Source organism: Moschus berezovskii, chromosome 11 (genome assembly GCF_049115385.1).
Source record: "Moschus berezovskii isolate FMDL1 chromosome 11, NW_MosBer_1.0, whole genome shotgun sequence".
Classification (NCBI taxonomy): Eukaryota; Metazoa; Chordata; class Mammalia; order Artiodactyla; family Moschidae; genus Moschus; species Moschus berezovskii.
In genome coordinates, this window is record NC_142470.1 from 46,288,088 (window position 1) to 46,314,592 (window position 26,505).

Consider the following 26,505-nt stretch of genomic DNA (forward strand, 5'->3'; position numbering starts at 1 on the left):
ATTCCAAGGAGTAGAATCTAGATATCATTGGGGACCATTATTCAGCCTCCCCAACTTCTAATCATGATCTCCAGACTGAAATTTTCAGTTTCCTTTTGAATATCTATTAGATGTCTCCTTGGCACTTTAAATTCATTTTATCTAAAACTGAATTTAATTCACCAGCTCAACTAGTGACATCACCATCTTCCCAAGCATTCAATTTCATAGTCAGTGTACACTGCTTTTCTTCACTGTTTACATCCAATTGGTCACTGAACTCCTGTGTCTCCCTCTCAAAGGTCTCTCAAATCCAGTTCTTTTCCTTATCTCAACTGTCATTTTTTTTTCAGACCTTGTTGTCCACAGTCATTATGACCTAACTGAACCCCTTACTTCTATTTTTCTCCCACCTAAAATTACCCTGTTGCCTTGAATTAATTTTCTAAAACCCAAATGACTATGTTGCTCTCCTATTAAAATCTCCTTAATGGTTCTGCCTTTGTCTACTCATTCAAATCCAAATCATTCAAGGCCCTTTGCGATCTGGCCACAATGTATAAGGCCAGCGTCATGGCTGCCATGCCCTACCAAGAACCACTGTGCTCTAGCCACCCAAACGACACCCTGTTTCCTGAACAAGCCAGTCTGCTTCTGCCTCAGGGCCTTTACATATTCTGTTCCTGCTGCCTCATGAAAGAAATTAAATCTAAAACAGAACTGGAGAATCTCACACATGGGCCCTTGGGAAAATGATACTTAAGGATTGAGGGACTGGTTTCCTGTAAATGCGTGATTTACAGAAAACTGAAAGTTATCCCTCAACCAATGAACATCTGCCAAGAACCTGTCCCTATCCTCAAGCTAAAGAACTTGCTACTTGGACTTTAGTTAAATTTCTTACTCTTTTGAATTCTTTGACCATAAATAGAGCCCTAAACTCCCAGTGGACACACATATAGCTTGCTACAGTTTGTCACAAATTTCAATTCCTCTACCATTTCCAAATAGTGGCAGAATTTTTGATGATTTGAGCTTGCCATGTTTTCCTCTTTTATTGAGGTTGATAGCCTGGAAAATCTTTCCCTATCACCAACCTAAAAAAGTCTTTACAATCCTTTAAGAACCAGTTGAATTCTTAATTTTTCCAAGTATTGTGCAACCCACTCCAGTACTCTTGTCTGGAAAATCCCTTGGACGGAGGAGCCTAATAGGTTACAGTCCATGGGGTCACAAAGAGTCGGACAGAGCGACTTCACTTTCACTTTCACTACACAGTTAGGATTCCATTCCCTTCCGTCGCTCAGTCGTGTCCGATTCTTTGTGACCCCGTGGACTGTAGCCTACCAGGCTTCTCTGTCCATGGGATTCTCCAGGCAAGAATACTGGAGTGGGTTACCGTTTCCTTCTCCAGAGGATCTTCCCGACCCAGGGAGCGAACCTGGGTCTCCCTCATTGGAGGCAGATGCTTTAACCTCTGAGCCACCAGGGAAGGATCTATTAACACTTTAGGTGTTGATTCAATTATTTAACAGTATTTACTGAGAGTCAAATATATCAAGAACACCATGGAAAGCAGTGGGTCTCTAAAATGGTGAAAAAGGTATAAATAGATCTTTCCTTTACAGAGTCTTCCAGGCTCCTCTGTCCATGGAACTCTCTAGGCAAGAATACTGGAATGGGTACTCAGTCCCTTCTCCAGGGGATCTTCCTGACCCAGGGATTGAACCTGGGTCTCTCACACTGCAGACAGATTCTTTACCATTTGAGCCACCAGGGAGGCCCCCTACAGAGGGACACAGACAAGTAAACAGGCAGTTATGATATCATATAAGCACTCTGGTAGTAAAAGCATAAGATGACATAGGAATAGACTGGAGGGGAAACAAGTTCAGATGTGGAGGATTATCAAGAGATGACAACTAATGTGAAACCAAGTCATGAGTAAGAATTGATGAGGGAAAGGGCGATTAGAGAGAGAAAGTGGTCCATGATGAAGATAGTATTCTATGGTCTGGACTTTTGCACCTACCCCCTTTCCTCAAATTCATGTCTTGAAATCTTAACCCAGCAAAGGCGACAGCATTAGTAGGTGGGACCTTTAGGAGGTGGTTAGGTCTTGAGGATGGAGCCCTCATGAACAGGATTAGTGATCTTATGAGAGACCCCACAGAGCTCCCTACCCTCTTCTATCATGTGAGGATACAAGGAGAAGTCTGGGACCCTAACCTGACCATGCTGGTACAATTACCTTGGACCTTCAGTCTCCAAAACTGTGAGCAATATATTTCTGTTGTTTATAAACCAGCAGTCTGTGGGGTTTTGTTATAGCAGCCCACATGAAGTAAGACACAGCATGTTTGAAAACCTAGACATAGAAGAGAACATAGTGCACCCGCCAAACTGAGAAAAGGTCAGCAAGGCTGGAACATAGACAAAGGGGAATGTCAAAAGATAAAGTGGGGTATGAGCTGGAGTCAGATCATGCAGGGTCCTGATGCCATATTTAGAACTTGGGTCTTTATTCTAAAAGTGAAGGAGAGCCACTAAAGAGTTTTAACGATGGGAGTGACATAATCCAATGAATGTTTTAAGGGATTATTCTGGTTGCAGCAAAAGTAACAAATGTAAATAGGCCAAGAATGTCAATTAGGAGGTTATTGCAGAAAGCCAAGTGAGAGTTCATAAATAGCTAAGCTGCAGCAGTGTGAATGAACACAGTCAGATGGATTTGGAAAAAGACATTATGAAAAAGAAAGTCAAAGATGCTGCTCAGGTGACTGGTTTGAACTGCTGAGATGATGATGGAGCCAATCCCTAAGAAAAGGAGACAGAAAAAAGATCACCACTGGGCAGGTAAGTTTAGTTTTAGAATGTTGTGGAGCAAGACTTGTGTGATGTGCTTTCTACCCCATTGGGGCTTCACTCACAACTCAGTTGGTAAAAATTCCACCTGCAATGCAGGAGATCCCACTTTGATACCTGGGTCAGGAAGATCCCCTGGAGAAGGGATAGGCTACGCACTCCAGTATTCTTGGACTTCCCTTGTGGTTCAGCTGGTAAAGAATCTGCCTGCAATGCAGGAAACCTGGATTCAATTCCTGGGTTGGGAAGATCCCCTGGAGAAGGGAAAGGCTACCCCTTCCAGTATTCTAGTCTGGAGAATTCCATGGACTGTATAGTCCATGGGGTCTCAAAGAGTTGGACACGAATGAGCAACTTTCCTTTCTACATTGACTCACTTGATTTCCATGCAGCTGTGGGGCACGACTCCCTGCATCCTGATAACTTCCTATCTATGCTTTTCTGCTGCAGAGCTTGCTCCAGAGCTGGGGAAGTTCATTCAATCTGGCAAAGGTATGGCCTGGAAGTGCCTCAAGTTACCATTTCCCGCAGGCAGTCTTCAACCAGTGTGTGCTGGGAGCTGGTAGACAATGCCCTAGCCTCCCTCCTTCAGGGAGACAAGTCTGAGTCTCAGTGACAGTGATGGCCAGCCTGTGACCACAATGATTACAGCTGAACAATGTATCCTTTAAGGACTTTTCCTTCTTCTCTTACTATTCTTGCTCCCTCATTCCTGCTTCTCAAATAATCTTCATGCATCTAAGCCCTTGTTTGTTCTGTGCTCTATCTGAAAGGAGGGAAGTCCAAATCAAGATAAATTTCTGGAAGACTACAAAGTAAAGACCATGTTAGACTTTCAGAAGAAAAATTTGGGAGTAAAAGCATAAGTTTGTGTTTTCCTTGCAAGAGAGGCTGAAAACACGGAAGTAGATGAAATCATCCAGTGAGAAGAGAAAGGGACTTATGAAGAAAACCTGAGGAATAGTAACATTTTAGGCACTGGCAGAAGAAAAGACAGGAGACTGATGAAGAAATGACCAGGGAGAGAGGAGAAGGACCAAGAGAGTTAGCAGACATGGAAACCCATGGAAAAAGAAGATTCAAGAAAGGAGTGAACGGGAGTATTAAATGCTGCTGAGAAGACAACAATAGTACAGATAAGTAGCCATCAGATTTAGCAAATAGAGTTCATTTGAGACTCGGTGAGAAAGCAACCCTAAAAGCATGGTGAGGCTGAAGCTATGTTATCAAAAGTTGAGTGTCTGTGAGAGACGTGAGAATATGAAGAGAGTGAGTACAGAGAACCCTTAGGAATTGTGATTTTAAAGAGGAGAGAAATGACAGTATAGCTGGTTGAATGAGGTAGGATGTGTATATATATGTATGCACGTGTATGTGTCAAGATGAGACATACTTGAGCCTGTTCAAACTGCTTAGCTCATAAGAAAACTGGCAGAGAAAAAAGGTTGAAGGTAGGGGAAAGTGAGGAACAATGAAGATAATGAGTTTCTGAAAAAGAAAAAAAAGGATGAATTCAGATAGATAGCTTGATTAAGCCTGAGGGAGGGACTTGTCTTCCATTGAAATAATACTTAACCTAGTTCTCTATTTCAAAGATGATACAGGTGTATATTTCCAAAGCATGGTGGCACTAATTATCTTGATCCAATAAATTTTCATTGAATTTAACCATTGATAGTACTTGATAATAAATACATATAAGTCCATCAGCTAATTTATTTGATGTTACCATAATATTAAGATTGTGGTCCCTCAGATGTTACATGAATTTTTGTTTGACAACCTGTGTTCAGGTAAGGAAGAGAAAGGGAAGCATCATTAAATTTTAATCTAGTGACCTCATCAGTGTTTTTTGGGGGCATTATGTGACCTCATCGGCCTTTTTTAAGGAAAGTCAGCAAGTCATTTGCTGCTCTATGGTTTGGTCCTCATTTATAAACTGGGATTCATATAATAGGCATTTATGATCTGATTTATTCCTGGATATTTGTCACAAACTGAACTTCCATAAGTTAAACCTTTAATATCTTTGAAGTTATAAATGAAAATGGTGTCCCTGAAGACCCAATTTATGCTCTAAAATACCAAAATGAATTGTGGAAAGACAACTACATGATTTTACAAAGATTTTCTAGGTTTGTAAAGAAAAAGTCAAAGTTTAGATCCTTTGGGGAAATTCTTTTTAATCAACTGGCTGAGGCTTCTTAAAATACCAGTCCAAAGAAATTTTATTTTTCTGATAAGTCTCCCTGAAGCAAGTAAATGCTTCAGTGCTTAAAGATATTCAAACTGTGATCAAAATTAGGGCCATCTGTCTAAAAACTATCATAGTAGATTCAATGGGGAAGAAATTCTTTGAATGTTCAAGTTTTCCTCATTGCTGTGTTCTCTTCCTGTTCTCCTCCTCCTGCAATTCTCATTCTATCTCTGTGTCTGATCTTATCATCATTAAACACCCAGAACACATAGTAGCCTTTATCTTTAGCAGACTTTGTGGGCACATTATTGATACCAGATGCTATTCTATTGGTTCTTGTGGCTTCTTGCTTGAATAGTAAATGTTTTGCCAACTATTTTCTGAAAGTGATCCAACCTTTACTCGCAGTAAAAACTTCCTTTGACATCTTGGGGTAGCTCTTTTTCAACATAAATGGTTGATGTTTTTGCAACAGCATTGCCTAATTCAGATGCATATGGATTTGCTTCAAGTACACCTGCACCCATCAAATCAAAAGTTGTTCTATATACTTTACTTCTGGCATCAGTTCACATAAAAGTAGCTTCAATTTTCCTGTCACTTATGATGAGAGTCCTGGGAAGTTGCATGGTGAGATTTGACCAACACTGGCAGAGTCGTATTTACGATAATAAAGGTCGTAACAGCAGGGGTCTAAAGTGAAGCTATTGTGAGTCAAGATCCTTCTGTACTCTTCTATCTGTGTTTATTGTGAGGATTAAGCATAAAGTGCTTTAAAAACTGTAAAACCTTATACAAGTGGGAGGAATTATTGTAATCCAAACCTGTATAATTCACACAAAACCACACAAACCAAATATCACTAATGCGTTGCTCATACAGGTCTGTGTAGTTAGAATCTGAAGCATTTCCTTTCCCTAAAAAGCACTAGGCTTCTTTTTACTGAGTTTAAGAAGGATTTGAGTCACCATAGAAAAGTAATACCCAGTGAACAATTCACTCGTGACTAGGAAAGGAGCCATTTTTCCTGCAGCCTCCTCCTGGTCCCCTCCATCCCTATACATCATCCCCCAGCTCTCTCCCTGGTCTTTTGTAGGGTTCACTGTCTGCCATTCAGGAACGATGTCTCTTGCCTTGGAGTTTTCGGCTTGAAAAATTCTGACAGACACCCATGAAAGCACAAAACAGCACTGTACCATTCAGATCTGAACCAGCCTTCCACCTCAGTGACAGACTGTTAAGTAAAAAAGTTTGTCCCTCCCCAAAGCTTTTAAAGGATCTGTGTTTCTTTTATCTGAGGACAAAAGGAAGAAAAGAAAAACCCAACTAACTTGTTATAAACAAAGTAATTTGAGATTCTAGTCACATTCTGGAAAAAGTCAAAAGATTGTTTTTCCACAGGACTCCCCTCCCCCCACTCCATAGTCCCACCATCAATGCCTTATGTGACTTTCGGGAAGGCTTCAGACAGTAGAATGCATGAGAAATTCAATCTGGGTTTTGCTGTCCCACATAACCCCTGTAGCGCTGGCATTCCCTATTGGCTCTGAGAAACAAAGCCTCAAATCAATTGACCAGCCATGTCTCTCTTAAATTTCTAAATATTAACATAACATGGGATGTTGGGTACCTTCATATGTATTAATTCAATAATATTGATTAAGTCCCAACCACACCTTCACACATTTTCCTTTTCTCTTAGCTGCCCACGATTTACTTCTAGTGTTTCTTACATCACCAGAACAACAGCTATAATAACAACCACAGAGACTTTCACTAGAATAAACACGATCAGTAGTCCTTGTAATTCTCCATGAAAGCTAAAAAAGTCAAAAAGAGTTACATGAAATGTTTCCCTGGAGTCTGAAAGTGAAATTTACTGTCATGTCCAACTCTTTGTAACCCCCATGGACTATACACTCCATGGAATTCTCCAGACTAGAATACTGGAAGGGGTAGCCTTTCCCTTCTCCAGGGGATCTTCCCAAACCAGGGATCAAACCCAGGTCTCCTGCATTGCAAGCAGATTCTTTACCAGCTGAGCCACCAGGGAAGCTCTGATGTCTACCATGATTCATTTCCATGCTTATTTCCACTGTTAGTCACTTGAAAGATAGTTTGTAGAACTTCTAAGTCTACATCAAAAATTTGTTGTTGTTCAGTTGCTAAGTCATGTCTGACTCTGTGACCCAATGGACTGTGGTCCACCAGGTTCTCTGTAAATGAGATGTCCCAGGCAAGAATATAGGAGTGGGTTGCCATTTCCTTCTCCAGGGGGTCTTCCCAAACCAGGGATGGAACCCACATCTCCTGCATTGGCAGCAGATTCTTTACCATTAAACTACCTGGGAAGCTGGGAGATTTAAGCTGGGAGAAATGGACCTTTGGACCTGACCTTGGTATAAGGTTTCACACTTTACAGAATACCTCTGCGTTCATGATTTCCTCTCATCTGCACAACAACAGTTGGGTAGGTATTACTGTAGATGAAGCAACTGAATCTCAGAGAATTCACCTGACACAGGTAGGATGCTCAAATCCAGACCATATGACTCTCCCTGCAACCCCACATTTCCTTTAGGTAGATGAATACAAAGATGGCAGGACATAAGAAATGACAATATGAGAAATCTCCAACTATAAAGAATACAGAAAAGATTTCAAGTGAGAGGATTAGAAAAAAACACATAAAAAGACAATCCTGATTTGTTTTTTGCACACATACATGGAGATATCACTGTTTATAATGTTAAATGATAATCTTTCTTCTAACAGGTCTGATTGTGTTCAGTTCAGCTTTGCGACCCCATGAATCACAGCATGCCAGGCCTCCCTGTCCATCACCAACTCCCGGAGTTCACTCAAACTCATGTCCATCAAGTCGGTGATGCCATCCAGCCATCTCATTCTCTGTCATCCCCATCTCCTCCCACCCCCAGTTCTTCCTAGCATCAGACTCTTTTCGATTGTGTTAATAAACTAGAAAAAATAAATTAAAATCATTTTTTTAATAACTAACATGTTTCTATTGATTTATTTGTGGTATAGACACTGGGGCTTCTCAGAGGCTATCTTCCCCACATGATGATTATTATTTGCTGATCGCAAAGCTCTGTGGATGTGACTGAAGTGTCAGTGACATACAGAAAAGCCTGTTTAAATGATCTGCAAAGCAGGGACACAGCTGTAACTTTGCCCTGGCAGAGCCTGTCGAGTAAATAGCATGAGCTTTTCAAACACAGCCATATTATTTTCTTCCTGGCATTTGTAATTTGTTGAAACTCTCAGTGTGCAGACCTTTCTCCCTAATAACAATGGCAAATGGCCAATCTCTGTACTTATCTCTTGCACACACGTTACTTCTATTTATGTTTGATCTGGCTTCTATATTTTAAGACATTATATATAGATATTGGAGAATGTACCTAGCTTCAAATTTTAAATAGCATTCTGTGACCAATATGATATAACTTCTAACTCAGTGATGTAACACTCAAAAATGCCGAATAAAACAATTTTGTTTTAGATGCTATCAAAGTAGCCCAAGATCAATTGCTGGATCTGCTTAGAGGAAAAAAAAAAAAAACCCACAAAACACCACGATGCTTCAAAACTGCTGATATTTGGTTTCATAAGACATACTATATACATTTGTATTTATAGGCTTAGTCTTATTGCCAGAGCCCAAGAGCATCTGTCTGGGATCCCAGCCATTGTCTACCAACTTACTTGTACCTTGGTAGATATATGAATATCTAACAGCCTTCTAATTTAGAAGTGATGGGTGGATTTTCAGCAACTTTGATTTTATTCCTAACTTAAAGATTAGGTACTAAAACAGGAGCCACCTCACATCACTGCCAACAAAATTAATCTTTAATATAAATCCCTTCAGGCATGACTTTTCTCTCTGCACAATTATACAATCTCAGGATTTGATGAAATCTTGAAAGTTATGGAAGCCAACCACTCTTTCCAGACAATGTGGTACACTGGTTGAGACTCTGGAAACAGACTGCCCGGGTCTGTTCTTGGGCTTTCCTACTTACCATCTATGTGATGCCAGGCAGTCCTTTAGATTCTCTACATTTCTGTTTCATTTGTTAAATGGGAATACAATAAAATGTCTTTCATTGCATTGCCATCATTCAATTAGAGAGGGCCTGGCTCAGTACATGGACACAGTGGGTGCTCAAGAAATGTGAGCTTTTTCATCCCGATGCCTTAGGGAATCCTACAGCATTCCCAACACATGGTCACTCAGCCTTTGGTCACTCAGCCTTTGGTTGAAAACCTCTAATAACAAATTTCCTTCTACCTCCTAAGGCATCCCTCTAACAATTTTGAATTACAAACTCTTAAAAGTTCTGCCAGAGCTTCAGTCTCTCTTCCTCTTGCCTCTTAGTGACCCTGATTACACTTCCTTGGGCATGTCAGAAAAAATAATCACTGTTACACATCATCATTTTTTCTTTAAATAGTTTGTGCTGTGCTTGGTCGCTTAGTCATGCCCGATTCTTTTTGACCCCATGAACTGTAGCCTGCCAGGCTCCTCTGCCATAGGGATTCTCCTGGCAAGAAAACTGGAATGAGATGCCATGCCCTTCTCCAGGGGATCTCCCCAACCCAGGGATTGAACCCAGGTCTCCCGCATAGCAGGCAGATTCTTTACCATCCCTTCTGTGAGTCTTTTCCCCATGTAAAATATTTTCAAATCTTTTCTTTATATGCCATGTTTTCAAAGTCCCCTCTTTGTCACCACCATGATAACTTCCCTACAAATCTCTTTTGGCTTATGTCCACACAATAATCTTAAAATGTGATACACACAGCTAATGAAATAGCCAAGGTGAGGACCATGAAGTTAAAAGCATATTAAATTCTGATTCTGAATAATGGCAATTTTGTTTTTCCCTTTCCAATCCTTACACCTTTTGTTTCTTTTTTCTTGACTGGTTTAATGTTGAGTGGGGAATAGACTGGGCAGTTGTAGGTATCCCTGTCTCCCTGATTTTAAAAGGAAGCCCCACATATCAAGCAAATTTTGTCAGAACTGAAGTATGGTTACAAGAAGCATAGAAGTTTTCTGAGTTTTAATAGAAGTTAATGCCTGTAATTGAACTCCGTGAGTTGGTGATGGACAGGGAGGCCTGGCGTGCTGTGATTCGTGGGGTCGCGGCGAGTCGGACACGACTGAGCGACTGAACTGAACTGAACTGAACTGAATGCCTGTAATGCTAGTATCAGACAGTTTGAAACAAAAATAAACTATTGAAGCTGTACTTTGTATACCTTGTTTCACTACGAAAACTGTCTGCCTTATCTCGAGAATGAGGAAGTGTTTTTGATTACACAGATCCCTCAACAATTCTTAAAATATTAGCCAATAAAACAATCTCAACCACATTTAAACCAAATATGCTCTGAAACTTTGTCAGTGTTACAGGACTGTAGTTTTCCTAGTTCTGGACCTTAAGTTTTTACTAATGATGTCCAAGATCCCAACAGATTTTTGGCAGCCAAAGTACACTGATGCTGGCAACCTCAAAGCTCCCCCAACCAGACATTATATAATTGGTATTCTGAACACAAAAGCTGGTCTTTACTCTATTCATATTAAATATTATATGATAGAAGATATAGGTAAACAGTTATAGGAGACTCTCTAGTAGGACATGAAAGAACAATTTAAATGATTATTGATTTAACTTCTTAAAAGTGAAAGTATTTTTGTAAAAAAATAAGCTTCATTAGAAAAGAAAGATGACAAACTTGGAAGAAATATTTGTGATATGTATTTCCAGAAAGGATTAATATACATAATATATAAAAGGGTTTCCCTGGTGGCTCAGATAGTAAAGCGTCTGCCTGCAATGCAGGAGACCCAGGTTTGATCCCTGGGTCAGGAAGATTCCCTGGAGAAGGAAATGGCAACCACTCCAGCATTCTCGCCTGGAGAATCCCATGAACAGAGGAGCCTGGTGGGCTATAGTCCATGGGGTCACAAAGAATCGGACACAGCTGAGCAACTAACACACACACACAATCTATAAAAAGCCCTTAAGAAATGTTAAGATACACTCTGTAGTTAAAAAATGAACAAAAGACACGAACATAGATGCTCCAAAACAAGAAATGTAAATAGCCAATATACATGAAACAATGTTCGGCTTCACTAGTATTCAAAGGAAAGCAAAATAAAGCAAGACTGTAATTTGTGCTTATAAAATTGGCAGGAATTTTGAAAATCATAATAGCAATGGTGAAGCAACATAGAAATGAGCCAAGATTCTCATACATTGCTAGGAGTTTATCAGAAAAAAAATAACTATAACATTTAAACAATGCCTACCATAAAAATATTCAAGGGAATCTTAATGACATATTCTAATTGTGTAAATAATAGTACAGTCATGCAATTGAGAGAATATCATTTAATTATTTGAAAAATTGATTCTGAAGCAAAACAAAAAAGTTCAGAAAACAATATTACAGCGTTTTTTTGAAAGGAGATTGGTTAAATAAATATGATCTCTTAAAACAATATTGCAAAATAATATTTAATATTTTGGAAATGCTTATGATTCTGAAGTGTTAAATTATTTAGAAAATAGTATTGTTATCGTTCTAATTACATTTTTCATAAAAAACAGAATGTAAAAAAGAGAATAATGTTCTCAATATTTGGCAATGTGCATGTATTATTTTTTAAATAAAAAAATTTAATATTATCTTTTTGGACTTGATCATTGTGTTCCAGCTTGTAGGATCCTACTAAATTTCCTTAGTAAATTTGATAAGCATGTCCTCAACAAAAAGAGTGATAAAAATGTTAGCTACAATAAGGTCAATGGGAGAAGTTTACAGTAAAAACAAAAACAAAAGCAAAAATAAAGATAAGAACAAAAAACCCCCCTCCAGGCTGAAGCAATTTAGTTTCTAGTTCACTGATTTACACTCACATTTAGTGAAAATTTCTCAGTCTTCTCCATCAGGTATTACATGTCTTAATGAAGTGCTTTGCCAAAGCTCAGATATACATTCGGCTACATTTCCCTAATATTTTAGTCTCTTGGTTACAATGAAGACAGACTCATTTAGGTCACTATAAGAAATTAGGTTTTTGTAAGGCTACACATCTAGTACCTAAAACTAAGTAAATCCCAAGTATTAAAGCAGTTTGGAGAAAATATGCTCTTTCCATTCTCCTTTTAATGACCTACATGGTACCTCCCTCAAGTCCTGGCTTCTGTTTCACAATTTGTTCTGCTCTCCTTTTGAGTGATGCTGAAGCTCCAGTACTTTGGTCACCTGATGCAAAAAGCCAACTCATTGGAAAAGACCTTGATGATGGGAAAGATTGAAGGCAGAAGGAGAAGCAGGTGACACAGGATGAGATGGTTGGATGGCATCACCGACTCAATGGACATGAGTTTGAGCAAATTCCAGGAGATTGTGAAGGACAGGGAAGGTTGGCATGCTGCAGTCCATGTGGTCGCAGAGTCAGATATGACTGAGTGACTGAACAACTCCTTTTGAAACTGACTAACCAGTTTCTTCTACATTGTCCCATACTCTGCATCACGGAGAAGCTAATCTGATTAACCATCATTGTACAAAGAGAAGTCCAACTCTGCTTAGCCGAGCAGGAGGCTATGGGTGAATTCTTTTCATCTAGAAGTTAAATACCATTGTGGTAGGCACTGTGACTGATGTGTCTGATACTACTAATTTGCTAATTCTAGCAAAGAAGAAAAGTGAGGTTAGAATGACATGATATGTTCATAATAAACACACTCTAACAATCACAAATTTTACTTTTATATATACTCATAGACCAAAGCATGGGGAGAAAAGAAAGATATAGAAAATGGGAAGAAGCAATATAAATAAATAAGGCACAGTAATTTTCTAAAAATCCAAAATATATCAGCAACAAGAGGGGATATGAACCTGAAGAAGAGATATGAATTTTAAAAATTAGAAATTCATATCCAAACACATCACAGTCAAGCACTAAAAACCAAATACAAAGTAAAATCTTCAAAGTAGCCAGAGAAAAAGGCATAATATCTACAAGGGAACAAGAATAAGACTAATAGTTACCTTATCATCAGAAGTAATGGAAAAGGTGGCAATGGTATGTTTGTCATCTTTAAAGATTCTCCCAACCTAGAATTCTACACCCAGGGTAGCCTTCAAAAATGAAAGCAAAATAAAGACATTCCAGACCAACAAATTCTGAGCAGATTTATTGGTAGAAAACTAATACTGCAAGGAAGAGAAAATGCAATCCCAGAGAGAAGCACAGAAGTGCAAGAAGGAATAAAGAACAATAGAATAAACGACTGGATCTAAATGAAAATTAACAAAAAGCGACAATAACAACAATAATAAAACACTAATACAAAAGACAGGACAGGAGCAAGTAGTTTGTTCTAAAGTCCTTAAGTTGTCTGAGAGGTGGTAAAGTATTAATTTGTATTAGATTCAGGCATGCATTTTTCTCCAGAGTAACCACAAAAGGAGTAATGAAGAATGCATACCTAACAAGCTAATAGAAGGAATGATAAAATAATTTAAAATAAATCCAAAGAAAGCAAGAAAGGAGATAAAAGGAAACACAGAAAAAGTGAGAGAAATAGAAAATCATAGAGTAAAGGAAAAACATTTCTAGAGTTACAAAACACATTTCATAATGATAAAAAGGTCAATTCACCAGGAAGGCATAACAAGTCTAAATTTCTAAGTTTCTGATAACATAGTTTCAAAGTATCATAAAGAATATTGAGAGAAATAAGGTGAAATGAACAAATTCACAATCAGAATGAAGGTTTTTACCATACCTTCTTCAGTGACTGATAGAACAGACACAAAAACAAAAATATAGAATAGATAACTAACATTTAATAAACACGACCTGACTTAGGTAGAATGTTTTTACTAATCAGGGTTCTCTAGAGAAACAAAACTATAACAATAGAAGATAGATAGGGTTTACCCTTGAATAATGTGGGCTTGAAGTTCATGGGTCCAATTACATGGGGGTTTTTTTCACTAGAAATATTACAGAGTCATATGATCTGAGGTTGGTTAAATCCGAAGATGGGGAATGAGAGATTCTAAAAACATGCAGAGAAGGAGGGCCAACTGTATGTTATAAGTGGATGTTTTACTTTGTGGAGAGTCAGCACCCCTAAACCTCATGTTGTTCAAGGGCCAATTGTGTATGTGTGTGTGTGTGTATACATACATGTATGTATTCATGTTTTTTAAGATAGGAATTGGCTCACTTGGAGGTATTGTGGTAGAGAAGTCCCAGTCTGGTGTCTGTAAGCAAGAAAATTAGGAAAGCCAGGGGTATAATTTAGTTTCAGCCTGAAGGCTTGAAAACGAAGAGCTCTGATGTCTGAGAACAGGAAAAGAAGAACGCTCCAGCCCAGGAACAGGGAGAACGAATTCACCCTTCCTTTCCCTTTTTGTTCCATTTGTGCCCCAATGGATGGTCGAAGGGGGTTTATTCTCTCAGCCTTCCAAATCAAATGCTAATCTCTTCAAGAAATACCCTCACAGACATACCTAGAATTAAGGTGTTACCAGCTACCCAGGTATTACATAAGTAATATGCTGTCAGTTTGACACGTAAAACTAACCATCAAAACATTGCATTCAACAACTAAAGGAAACACAATCTTTTCAAGTATACCTTGATATTTATTAAAATCGCACGTATGCTGGGCAACAAGGCAAGTATCAAAAAACATCAAAGTATTAGGATAATACTAAGTTATCTGACTATGGTGGAAAAAAGCCAGAAATCAATTACAAAAAGAAAGCTAGAAGTTCCCTAGTGTTTGGAAATGAAAACAATATACTTCTACGTATCCTATGGGTCAGAGAAGAGATCTCATTGGAAATTAGAACATATTTTCAATGAAATGAAAAGAAAAATATTACACATCAAAATTTGTATAGTAATAGCCAAACTTAAAGGAAATTTTTTTCATTCCAATCCCCAAAAAAGCTAATGCCAAAGAATGTTCAAATTACTGTACAACTGCACTCATCTCACATGCTTTCCATTTATTCTATATATAACAACATGGATAAATTTCACAAATGTGATATTGAATGAAAGAAGCAAACACAGAAAGTACATAATGTAGGACTTCATTTATGTAAAAATAAAATCAGACAAAATTAAACTACATATATAGAAATCCTAAAGTTACAAGAGAGCAGTGACTTTAGGAGGAGGAGGAGAATGACTGAGAGGGGACATACAGCGGTGTTTGTGGGTGTTGATAGTGTTCTGTTTCCTGATTTGGTGCTGGTTACATAGATGGGTGAAGTGAAGTGAAGTGAAGTAGCTCAGTCGTGTCCGAGTCTTTGCAACCCCGTGAACTGTAGCCTACCAGGCTTCTCCGTTCATGGGATTCTCCAGGCAAGAATACTGGAGTGGGACATAGATGGGTACACTTCATCAAAATTCAGGGAGATCTATACTTAATGATTTGTGTGCTTTTTTGTGTGCGTGTTATACCTCAATTAAGAGAAAAGAATAAAACCATTGTAATTTCTTTACTTGAATTGCTATCATTCTCACCAGCCTGTCTTACTCAAAACTGATCAAATCACTCCCCTGTAAAAATTAATAGAACTACATTTGATTTTGTAACTACTTCCATGAGGACTCACAGTCATTTGGTTACAAATATGAAATGGTTTCATTTTTCCAATAATCTCCTCCACTAACTGTACTCTGCCCCTGCCAATTTTTTTGCTAGGTGTCAACTCACTTCATCACACTTTGGCTTGATTCCATGTATCAGTCTCTTCAAGTTACTAGGATCATCCCATTCTGGCAAGTAAGGTTCAATTCTGCTCATTTTCTATTAAGCTTCAAACTGAATTAAAACCATTTGCCCTCCCTTCGCTCCAGAAAAAGACAGGCAAGTCTATTTCTAGTGGCTCTGAGTAGGGGTGTAGGGGGTGGGAGGAGTCCCAAGGCAGGCGTGCTCTATTCTGTATACCCTCCCCTCTTCCTTCTTTCTGGTGCTTCACGTCTAAGGTCAAGGCAAAAGGAGAAGTGAGGAAGTGACTATCTAATGTGGCTCTCCACTAGGAAGACGGTAAGAGAGAAAGTGAAGCCGCTCAGTTGTGTCCGACTCTTTGCGATCCCATGGACTGTAGTCTACCAGGCTTCTCTGTCCATGGGATTTTCCAGGCAAGAGTACTGAAGTGGGTTGCCATTTCCTTCTCCAGGGGATCTTCCTGACCCAGGGATCGAACCCAGGTCTCCCACATTGCAGGCAGACGCTTTACCCTCTGAGCCACCATGGATGCCCAGGAAGATGGTAATTCCCTCTCTTTTGGATGCTGCTGCTTCTCTAGTTAACCCTGTTAGATTTTCATTGTTCTCTATGCTGGAGCGAATCCAAGTTCAGGCTCCCTCATCGGTGAGGCTCCCTGGGGCGCCTTCCTGTTGCCCAGTTCCTTGAGGCATATCTTGCACCTCCTTTACCTCCTCCACAAGGGATACAGTGAACAGCCTCTCTTGGAGGGGGCAATGTGGACCACCATGGTGCCTCTTCTCTCATCTAGGTCATCTCTCTACTGCCCCCTCTCCTTGTCCTAGAACATCAAGCACTCTGCTCGTCCTGGAGAGACCAGAGGTGAGAGACAATCACCAGTCACCAACCGGGGAAGGCTGGGCATCTTTAAACTTTATACACAATTTTCCTGAATGCTCTTCTCTAGACTTTGAGAGGAAGAAGTACCTCCATCTCCTTTACTACAGTGAGAATGCTGTTAAGAGAGGGAATAGAGTATCCTTATGAATACTGAGAGTCCCTTGGATTGTAAGGAGATCAAACCAGTCAATCCTAAAGAAAATTAACCCTGAATACTCAATGGAAGGACTGATGCTGAAGCTGAAGCTCTGATACTTTGGCCACCTGATGCAAAGAGCTAACTCATTGGAAAAGAACCTGATGCTGGGAAAGACTGAAGGCAAAAGAAGAGGGAGACAGAGGATGAGATGGTTAGATAGTATCACTGACTCAATGGACACAAATCAGAGCAAACTCCAGGAGATAGAGAAGGACAGGGAAGCCTGGTGTGCTGCAGTCTATGGGGTCATAAAGAATCAAACACAACTTAGCAACTGAACAACAACATGAATATTCTGCTTCATGAAAAGCTAACCTCCATTCCACTGACCCTTTCTTTATACCTCAGGGAGTAGGGATGGGGTGATTTGGGGTATGTGTGGTGTTAGGGCTGTTTCCCTGTATTGGCATGTCTTGGCAAGCTGGCCTAACGACAGGTGGTCCCTGAACTTAGAATATGTGAGCTCACCTCCTTCTGTGCACAGCTTTGGAACCTAGCTGGGGCCTGGAGAACATCCCTGTTGACATCCTATTACACTTGTCTCCAGCCACCTGGAATTTCTGTTAATCTTCATAGCATGTGTTGGAAAAAAGAGAACAATTCTGTATTAACTAAAAATATAATAGGAAAAAAGAATGGGATACAGGAAAAAAATCACAATGATTTTCTATTCTGCAAAACAAATTTACCTTCAAGAAAACCTGGAGAGCTGTGTTATTTATCTATATAAATACAATAAATCATTCAAATTTATTTTAACTCTTTTACTATGTGTTTTTAATCCTAAGTTTTCCATATATAAGAGTTCTTTTCCTATAACCTTGATGCGATGGAGGATCAAAATTGAACATGACTAAGCATTGGAGAAGGAAATAGCAACCTGCTCCAGTGTTCTTGCCTGGAGAGTCCCAGAGACGGGGGAGCCTGGTGGGCTGCTGTCTATGGGGTCGCACAGAGTCGGACACGACTGAAGCGACTTAGCAGCAGCAGCAGCAAGCAATATACAGTCTGTTATTGAAGACAAAGTATCCTGATTGTTTAAAAACAAAAAACCACCATTTAAAACAAGGAAGAGGGAGTTCAGTTCAGTTCAGTTAAGTTCAGTCGCTCAGTCGTGTCCGACTCTCCACAACCCCATGAACTACAGCACGCCAGGCCTCCCTGTCCATCACCAACTCCCGGAGTACACTCAAACTCATGTCCACAGAGTCGGTGATGCCATCCAGCCATCTCATTCTCCGTCGTCCCCTTCTCCTCCCGCCCCCAACCTTTCCCAGCATCAGAGTCTTTTCCAGTGAGTCAACTCATCGCATGAGGTGGCCAAAGTATTGGAGTTTCAGCTTTAGCATCAGTCCCTCCAATGAACATCCAGGATTGATCTCCTTTAGAACGGACTGGTTGGATCTCCTTGCAGTATAAGGGACTCTCAAGAGTCTTCTCCAACACCACAGTTCAAAAGCATCGATTCTTCGGCGATCAGCTTTCTTCACAGTCCAACTCTCACATCCATACATGACCACGGGAAAAACCATCGCCTTGACTAGACGGACCTTGGTTGGCAAAGTAATGTCTCTGCTTTTTAATATACTATCAAGGTTGGTCATAACTTTCCTTCCAAGGAGTAAGCGTCTTTTAATTTCATGGCTGCAATCAGCATCTGCAGTGATTTTGGAGCCCCCCAAAATAAAGTATGACACCATTTCCACTGTTTTTCCATCTATTTCCGATGAAGTGATGGGACCAGATGCCATGATCTTTGTTTTCTGAATGTTGAGCTTCAAGCCAACCTTTTCACTCTCCTCTTTCACTTTCATCAAGAGGCTTTTGAGTTCCTCTTCACTTCCTGCCATAAGGGTGGTGTCATCTGCATATCTGAGATTAACCAGTAATGCTGAAGAAGCTGAAGTTAATCGGTTCTATGAGGACCTACAAGACCTTTTAGAACTAACACCCAAAAAAGATGTCCTTTTCATTATAGGGGACTGGAATGCAAAAGTAGGAAGTCAAGAAACACCTGGAGTAACTGGCAAATTTGGCCTTGGAGCACGGAATGAAGCAGGGCAAAGGCTAATAGAGTTTTGTCAAGAGAATGCACTGGTCATAGCAAACACCCTCTTCCAACAACACAAGAGAAGACTCTACACATGGACATCACCAGATGGTCAACACCGAAATCAGATTGATTATATTCTTTGCAACCAAAGATGGAGAAGCTGTATAAAGTTAGTGAAAACAAGACCAGGAGCTGACTGTGGCTCAGATCATGAACTCCTTATTGCGAAATTCAGACTTAAATTGAAGAAAGTAGGGAAAACCACTAGACCATTCAGATATGACCTCAATCAAATCCCTTATGATTATACAGTGGAAGTGAGAAATAGATTTAAGGGACTAGATCTGATTGATAGAGTGCCTGATGAACTCTGGACGGAGGTTCGTGACATTGTACAGGAAGAGGGAGTAAGATGTATCAATACTTAGTGGAGGGGAAACAATGTTTTATTATAATCAATAAAAGTTAAGGATTCCTTTCCTTTTAGAAAGGGGGATATAACATATGTTTTACACAGTGTGGTATAAAAAGTATTAGCACACTAGTACTATCACACTAAAAGTGGAATTTATTAGTTATTCACTTGCTTCTAATCAATATCACAATTCACTTGACAGATCTGAGGTTTCCTTAAAGGTTTTGCTTTACTGATCTTTTCTGGGTTTGTCATTTTCATTTCCCACGTAGTTTGACACATGGAACAGCTGCTTGCTATGAGGAGTGTGGTAAGCTAACACAAAGAAATGCCACTGAATCAAAAAACTATAATATAAACAGTAGTTTTAAAGTGAAAAAAATTTCTAGTAAAAATGTTCAATGGGGATGTCTTTGAAGACAAAGTACTAAACTCAGCCTTAAAATGTCACTTGATACAATAAGAAAAATTCCTTTCCTGATGTTTGACTTTCTATGTAATTCATAGCCTGTTTCTTATAAACCTTTGAAAAATTCCGTGAATAGAATATAATATACTTGGGATTCTAAAAGCTTTTGATTATTCATTAACAACTTGCGGATTATAAGATTATACTTGAGGTAATTCAGAATAAGATTTTGTAAAACTGAATATAGTTGATTTACAATATTGTGTTAGTGTGAAATATACAGCAAAATGATTCAATTATATTTTTCAGATTATTTTCCATTATAGCTTATTATAAGATATTGAATATAGTTCCCTGCATTATACACTAAATCTTTGTTGCTTATCTATTTTATGTATAATAGTTTGCATCAGTTAATCACATACTCCTAATTTATCCCTCCCTTTCCCTTTTAATAACCATAAATTTGTGTTCTATGTCTGTGAGTCTGTTTCTGTTCTGTATATAGAATCATTACTATTATTTTTTAGATTCCACACGAAAGTGATAAATAATATTTGTCTTTCTCTGATTTACTTCACTTAGTATGATATTCTCTAAGTCCACTCATGTTGCTGCAAATGGCAATATTTCATTCTTTTTAATGGCTGATATATATATAAGCACACACATATATATGTCCCATATCTTATCCATTCATCTGTCGATGGACACAGAATTTTCCCTTTCTTTGCTACTACAAATGGTGCTTCTATGAACATTGGGGTGTATGCATCTTTTTTAATTACAGTTTTTATCTTTTCCAGATATATGCTCAGGAGTGGTATTGCTGCATAATACAGTAGCTTTATTTTTAGTTTTTTGAGGAAATTCCATATTGTTTTCCATAGTGGCTGCACCAATTTGGGAGGTTCCTTTTTCTCCACACCCCCTCCAGCATTCATTATTTGCAGACTTCTTGGTGATGGCCATTCTGATGAGGATGAGGTGATACCTCACTGCAGCTCTCTTTTGTATTTCTGTAGTAATTAGTGATGCTGAATGTCTTTTCATGTGCCTGTTGACCATCTCTATGTTTTCTTTTGAAAAATGTCTATTTAGGTCTTTTGACATTATTTGATTGGATTATTTGTTTTTTGATATTGAATTGTATAAGCTGTTTGTGTAGAATAAGATTTTTAAAATGTGGATGCTGATGTGAAATCATATCTAAAGATATTGTGCCCATATATCAGTTCAGTTCAGTCACTCAGTCATGTCCGACTCTGTGACCACATGGACTGTAGCACGTCAGTTTTCCCTGTCCATGACCAACTGCTGGAGCTTACTCTAACTCATTTCCATCAAGTCAATAATGCCATCCAACCATATCATCCTCTGTCATCCTCTTCTCCTCCCACCTTCAATCTTTCCCAGCATCAGGGTCTTTTCAAATGAGTCAACTCTTCACATGAGGTGGCCAAGGTATTGGAGCTTCAGCTTCAGCATCAGTCCTTTCAATGAATATTCAGGACTGATTTCCTTTAGAATGGACTGGTTGGATCTCTTGCAGTCCAAGGGACTCTCAAGAGTCTTATCAAACACCACAGTTCAAAAGCATCAATTCTTCAGCGCTCGGCTTTCTTTATAGTCCAACTCTCACATCCATACATGACAACTGGAAAAAATCATAGCTTTGACTAGACAGACCATTGTTGGCAAAACGATGTCTATGCTTTTTGATATCTTGTCTAAGTTGGTCATAGCTTTTCTTCCAAGGAGCAAGCATCTTAAATATCATAGCTGCAGTCACCATCAGCAGTGATTTTTGAGCCCCCAAAAATAAAGTCTGTCACTATTTCCATTGTTTCCCCATCTATTTGCCATGAAGTGATGGGACCAGATGCCATGATCTTATTTTTCTGAATGTTGAGTTTTAAGCCAACTTTTTACTCTCCTCTTTCACTTTCATCAAGAGGCTCTTTAAAGCTCTTCTTTGCTTTCTGCATAAATGAGGTTATTGATACTTCTCCCAGCAATCTTGATTCCAGCTTGTGTTTCATCCAGCCTGACATTTTGCATGATGTACTCTGCATATAAGTTAAATAAGCAGGGTGACAATATACAGCTTTGATGTACTCCTTTCCCTATTTGGAACCAGTCTGTTGTTCCATGTCCAGTTCTAGCTGTTGCTTCTTGACCTGCATACAGATTTCTCAGGAGGCAGGTAAGGTGGTCTGGTATTCCCATCTCTTTCAGAATTTTTCACAGTTTATTGTGATCTACACAGTCAAAGGTTTGGCATAGTCAATAAAACAGAAGTAGGTATTTTTCTGGAACTCTCTTGCTTTTTTGATGATCCAGTGGATGTTGGCAATTTGATCTCTGGTTCCTCTGCCTTTTCTAAATCTAACTTGAACATCTAGAAGTTCAGGGTTCACGTACAGCTGAAGCCTGGGTTGGAGGATTTTGAGCATTACTTTACTAGTGTGTGAGATGAGTACAATTGTGCAGTAATTTGAACATTCTTTGGCATTGCCTTTCTTTAGGATTGGAATGAAAACTGACCTTTTCCAGTCCCATGGCCACTCCTGAGTTCTCCAAATTTGCTGACATACTGAGTGCAGCATATTCACAGTGAAGTCAAGTGGGCCTTACTTAGGAAGCATCACTACAAACAAACCTGGTGGAGGTGATGGAATTCCAGCTGAGTTATTTCAAATCCTAAAAGATGATGCTGTGAATGTCCATATATAATTTATCTTTAAATTTATCTAAATTCTTATAAATGTCTCAGAGTTCATTTTAAGGCAAGAAATCAACATGTTCACTATAATATAGTGTTTAAAATATATTTAAAATATTGTTTCTAAACTCTTTATTAGTATCAAGTGGAAATAATTTATACCTTTATTATGGTAAGGGATCGGAGAAGGCAATGGCAAGCCACTCCAGTACTCTTGCCTAGAAAATGCCATGGATGGAGCAGCCTAGTAGGCTGCAGTCCATGGGGTCGCTAAGGGTCGGATACGACTGAGCGACTTCACTTTCACTTTTCACTTTCACACATTGGAGAAGGAAATGGCAACCCACTCCAGTGTTCTTGCTTGGAGAATCCCAGAGACGGGGGAGCCTGGTGGGCTTCCATCTATGGGGTCACACAGAGTCGGACACGACTGAAGTGACTTAGCAGCAGCAGCAGCAGCAGCATGGTAAGGGATAATCTTAAATTATTAAATGACTCCCCAAATTAGTTTCTTGTCACAGAGGATTATATGCTATTACCAGACAATTTTGCCTCTTATTAAAGAGAAATAAATCATTGCACAAGTCTCAAAAGTTTTATGAAAATAAATATTTAGGAAAATAAACCATAGGTATAATTAAATCCCAATGAAATACATTAATTACTGGAGAAGTAGCTATAACTCTGACCATCAACATTGGTATAAGAAGTAAACAGTTTAACTTTATAGGGTAACATTCATTTTGTTGGCAATGATACCTGTGATTTTGAGAATGGAGACTCGATACTTCCCTCTTTAGATCCTAAGTAACCTGGAAAACCCAAATTCTACTAGTTTCTTGATTCTACAATAGTGGATTTCCATCTCTGCTCTTCAGTATTTCACCAATGCAATTATTTATGAATATTGTGAAAATCAATTAACAAAGTCATATTTGGAAAACTTTTGTCTTTTGGACCACTTACATCACTAATGGTAGGATTTTTTCCAAACCACATGTTTTTCCTCTCAAATTTCTCTATTTTTGTACCGTCACTCTCTCTTCCTATATATTTTTAATAAGATCTGTTTCAAACTATGAAATGCATGCTACTGTAGGAAATTTGAATAATAAATAAAATTAAAGGAAAAATACCCATAATTTCTCCAGAAGTTTTTGAAAATCTTTCGATTTTTGCTCCAGAATTTTGATGAAATAATCGCAGTCTGAACAAGATATGGTACATCTTTTTTTCAATGTTGGGGGAAAAAAATCTTTAAAAGAACTCACTCAGGCTTTTGACAAATTTGGTTAACAATAATGGACTCTTTTATGGTTAACTGCATCCAGTGCCTTTACTAGGAAAGCAACAGAGGTATTATCTCACAGGTACAGTTGAATTCTATGAACAAAGCTAGTGGGAGTGCTGGAATTCCAGCTGAGTTATTTCAGATCCTGAGATGATGCTGTTAAAATGCTGCACTCAATATGCCAGCAAATTTGGAAAACTCAGCAATGGCAACAGGACTGGAAAAGGTCAGTCTTCGTTCCAATCCCAAAGAAGGGCAATGCCAAAGAATGTTCAAGCTACCGCACAATTGCACTCATTTCACATGCTAGCAAGGTAATGCTCAAAATCCTTCAAGCTAAGCTTCAACAATACATGAACTGAGAACTTCCAGATGTACAAACTAGATTTAGAAAGGCAGAGGAATCAGAGATTGCCATCATTTGTTGGATCATGAAAAAAACAAGAGAATTCCAGAAAAACATCTACTTCTGCTTCATTGACTGTGCGAAAGCCTTTGACTGTAGAAAATTCTTAGAGATAAAAATACCAGACCACCTTACCTGCCTCCTAAAAACCTGTATGCAGGTCAAGAAGCAACAGTTAGAACTGAACATAGAACACTGGACTGGTTCAAAATTGGGAAAGGAGTACGTCAAGGCTGTGTATTGTCATTCTGCTTATTTAACTTATATGCAGAGTACATCATGCAAAATGCTCGGCTGGATGAAGCACAAGCTGGAATCAAGATTGCTGGGAGAAATATCAATAACCTCAGATACGCAGATGACACCACCCTGATGGCAGAAAGAGAAGAGGAACTAAAGAACCTCTCAATGAAGGTGAAAGAGGAAAGTTAAAAAGTTGGCTTAAAGCTCCACATTCAAAAAACTAAGATCATGGCATCTGGTCCCATCCTCTCATGGCAAATAGATGGGGGAAAAATGGAAACAGTGATAGATTTTATTTTTTTGGGCTCCAAAATCACTGTGGATAGTGACTGCAGCCATGAAATTAAAAGACACTTGCTCCTTGGAAGAAAAGCTATGAAAAATCTAGACGGTGTATTAAAAAGCAGAGACATCACTTTGCCGACAAAGGCTTGTATAGTCAAAGCTATGGTTTTCCAGTAGTCAAGTATGGATGTGAGAGTGGAGTCTAAAAAAGGCTGAGTGCCAAAGAATTGATGCTTTCAAACCATGGTGCTTGAGAGTCCCTTGGACAGCAAGGAGATCAAACAGTCAACTCTAAAGGAAATCAGTCCTGAATATGCATTGGAAGGCCTGATGCTAAAGCTGAGATTCCAATACTTTGGCCACCTGATGCAAAGCACTGACTCACTGGAAAAGACCCTGATACTGGGAAAGATTCAGGGCAGAAGGAGAAGGGGGCAACAGCAGATGAGATGGCTGAATGGCATCATCAACTCAATGGACATGAGATTGACCAAACTCTGGGAAGTAGCGAAAGACAGGGAAGCCTGGCGTGCTGCAGTCCATGCTGTTACAAAGAGTCGGACATGACTGAGTGACTGAACAATAATTGAACAGTGGTTGGTTTCAGAAAATTAAACACTAGAATTTTTATTTCACTCCACTGTAGGACTTTCTTCTCCACAAATATACATTTTTGAAAAAAAATTTAAATATTTGACTGTATGGTTCTTAATTGCAACATTCAGGATCTTTAGTTGTACCATGCAAACTCTTAGTTGCAATATGTGGGCTCTAGTTCCCTGACCAGGAATTGAACCTGGGCACTTGCATCTTAGCCACTGGACCACCAGTGAAATCATTTTAATAGATATGTCAATGATAACTATTCCTTATAGAAAGCCTTATCGGGAAGATTACCTGGAGAAAGAATGGCAACTCACTCCAGTATTCTTGCCTGGGAAATCCCATGGACAGAGAAGCCTGACAGGCTACAGTTTTTGAGGTCATAGAGTGGGATTTGACTGAGCAACTAAGCAACAACAACATTTAATGATATAATCTTTATATCAACTATAGTAGTAAATTAGCACTAGTCTCACTGTACAAAACAAAGGTCCAAAAGCAGAGTTTTTAGGTGGTAATGTGAGAATCTGAGGGGATTTTAACCCTCAGAAAACTCAGCAATGAGTTTTTAACCCTGTTCTCTCTGCTTCAAAAGGCATCCTTTCCACCACAGCCCAACACCTCACAATATCAATAATAATATTGGCATTGTTATTTAATATCAATAATATTAGGCAAGAATGCTGGAGTGGGTTGCCATTTCCTTCTCCAGGAGATCTTCCTGACCCAGGGATTAAATCCGGGTCTCCCACATTGTAGACAGACGCTTTACCGTCTGAGCCACCAGGGAAGAAGCCTATTTAATATCAATAATATTAAAGAGGTAATATCCTAGTGTATAAAACTTTGTTTTATGATTATCTTCCCAAAATAGAGTTTAAAATTTGGATAGGTGTTTTAAAGGCAGGAATATTTTAAGGCAATATGTACATATTATTGATCGCTTTCCTCAGTGAGATTATTCAAATTATAATTCAATCTGTGGAGAATGAGACTTCCTGCTCCACTGTTCCCTTTATAAAAATCTTGGTTAATTTAATAGATGAAAACTGATTCTTTGTGGCAAAGTTTAAAATTGTTTTGATTGCTATAATTCACTGTGTTTTAATACCACTATTCTCCATTCTACAGAGTGAAACTGA

At 38.9% G+C, this 26,505-nt stretch overlaps 2 long non-coding RNA genes across 2 annotated transcripts in view; one reads left to right on the forward strand and one right to left on the reverse strand.

Moving 5' to 3' along the window:
* Positions 1–7,994, forward strand: part of LOC129539563 (uncharacterized) — a 44,159-nt gene extending 36,165 nt beyond the window's left edge. Inside the window, exon 3 of the long non-coding RNA XR_008682471.2 lies at positions 7,817–7,994. This is a non-coding gene — a long non-coding RNA (uncharacterized LOC129539563). The remainder of the gene's footprint in view (positions 1–7,816) is intronic.
* Positions 1–26,505, reverse strand: part of LOC129539562 (uncharacterized) — a 115,132-nt gene that overhangs the window by 36,165 nt on the left and 52,462 nt on the right. The window lies entirely within an intron of this gene.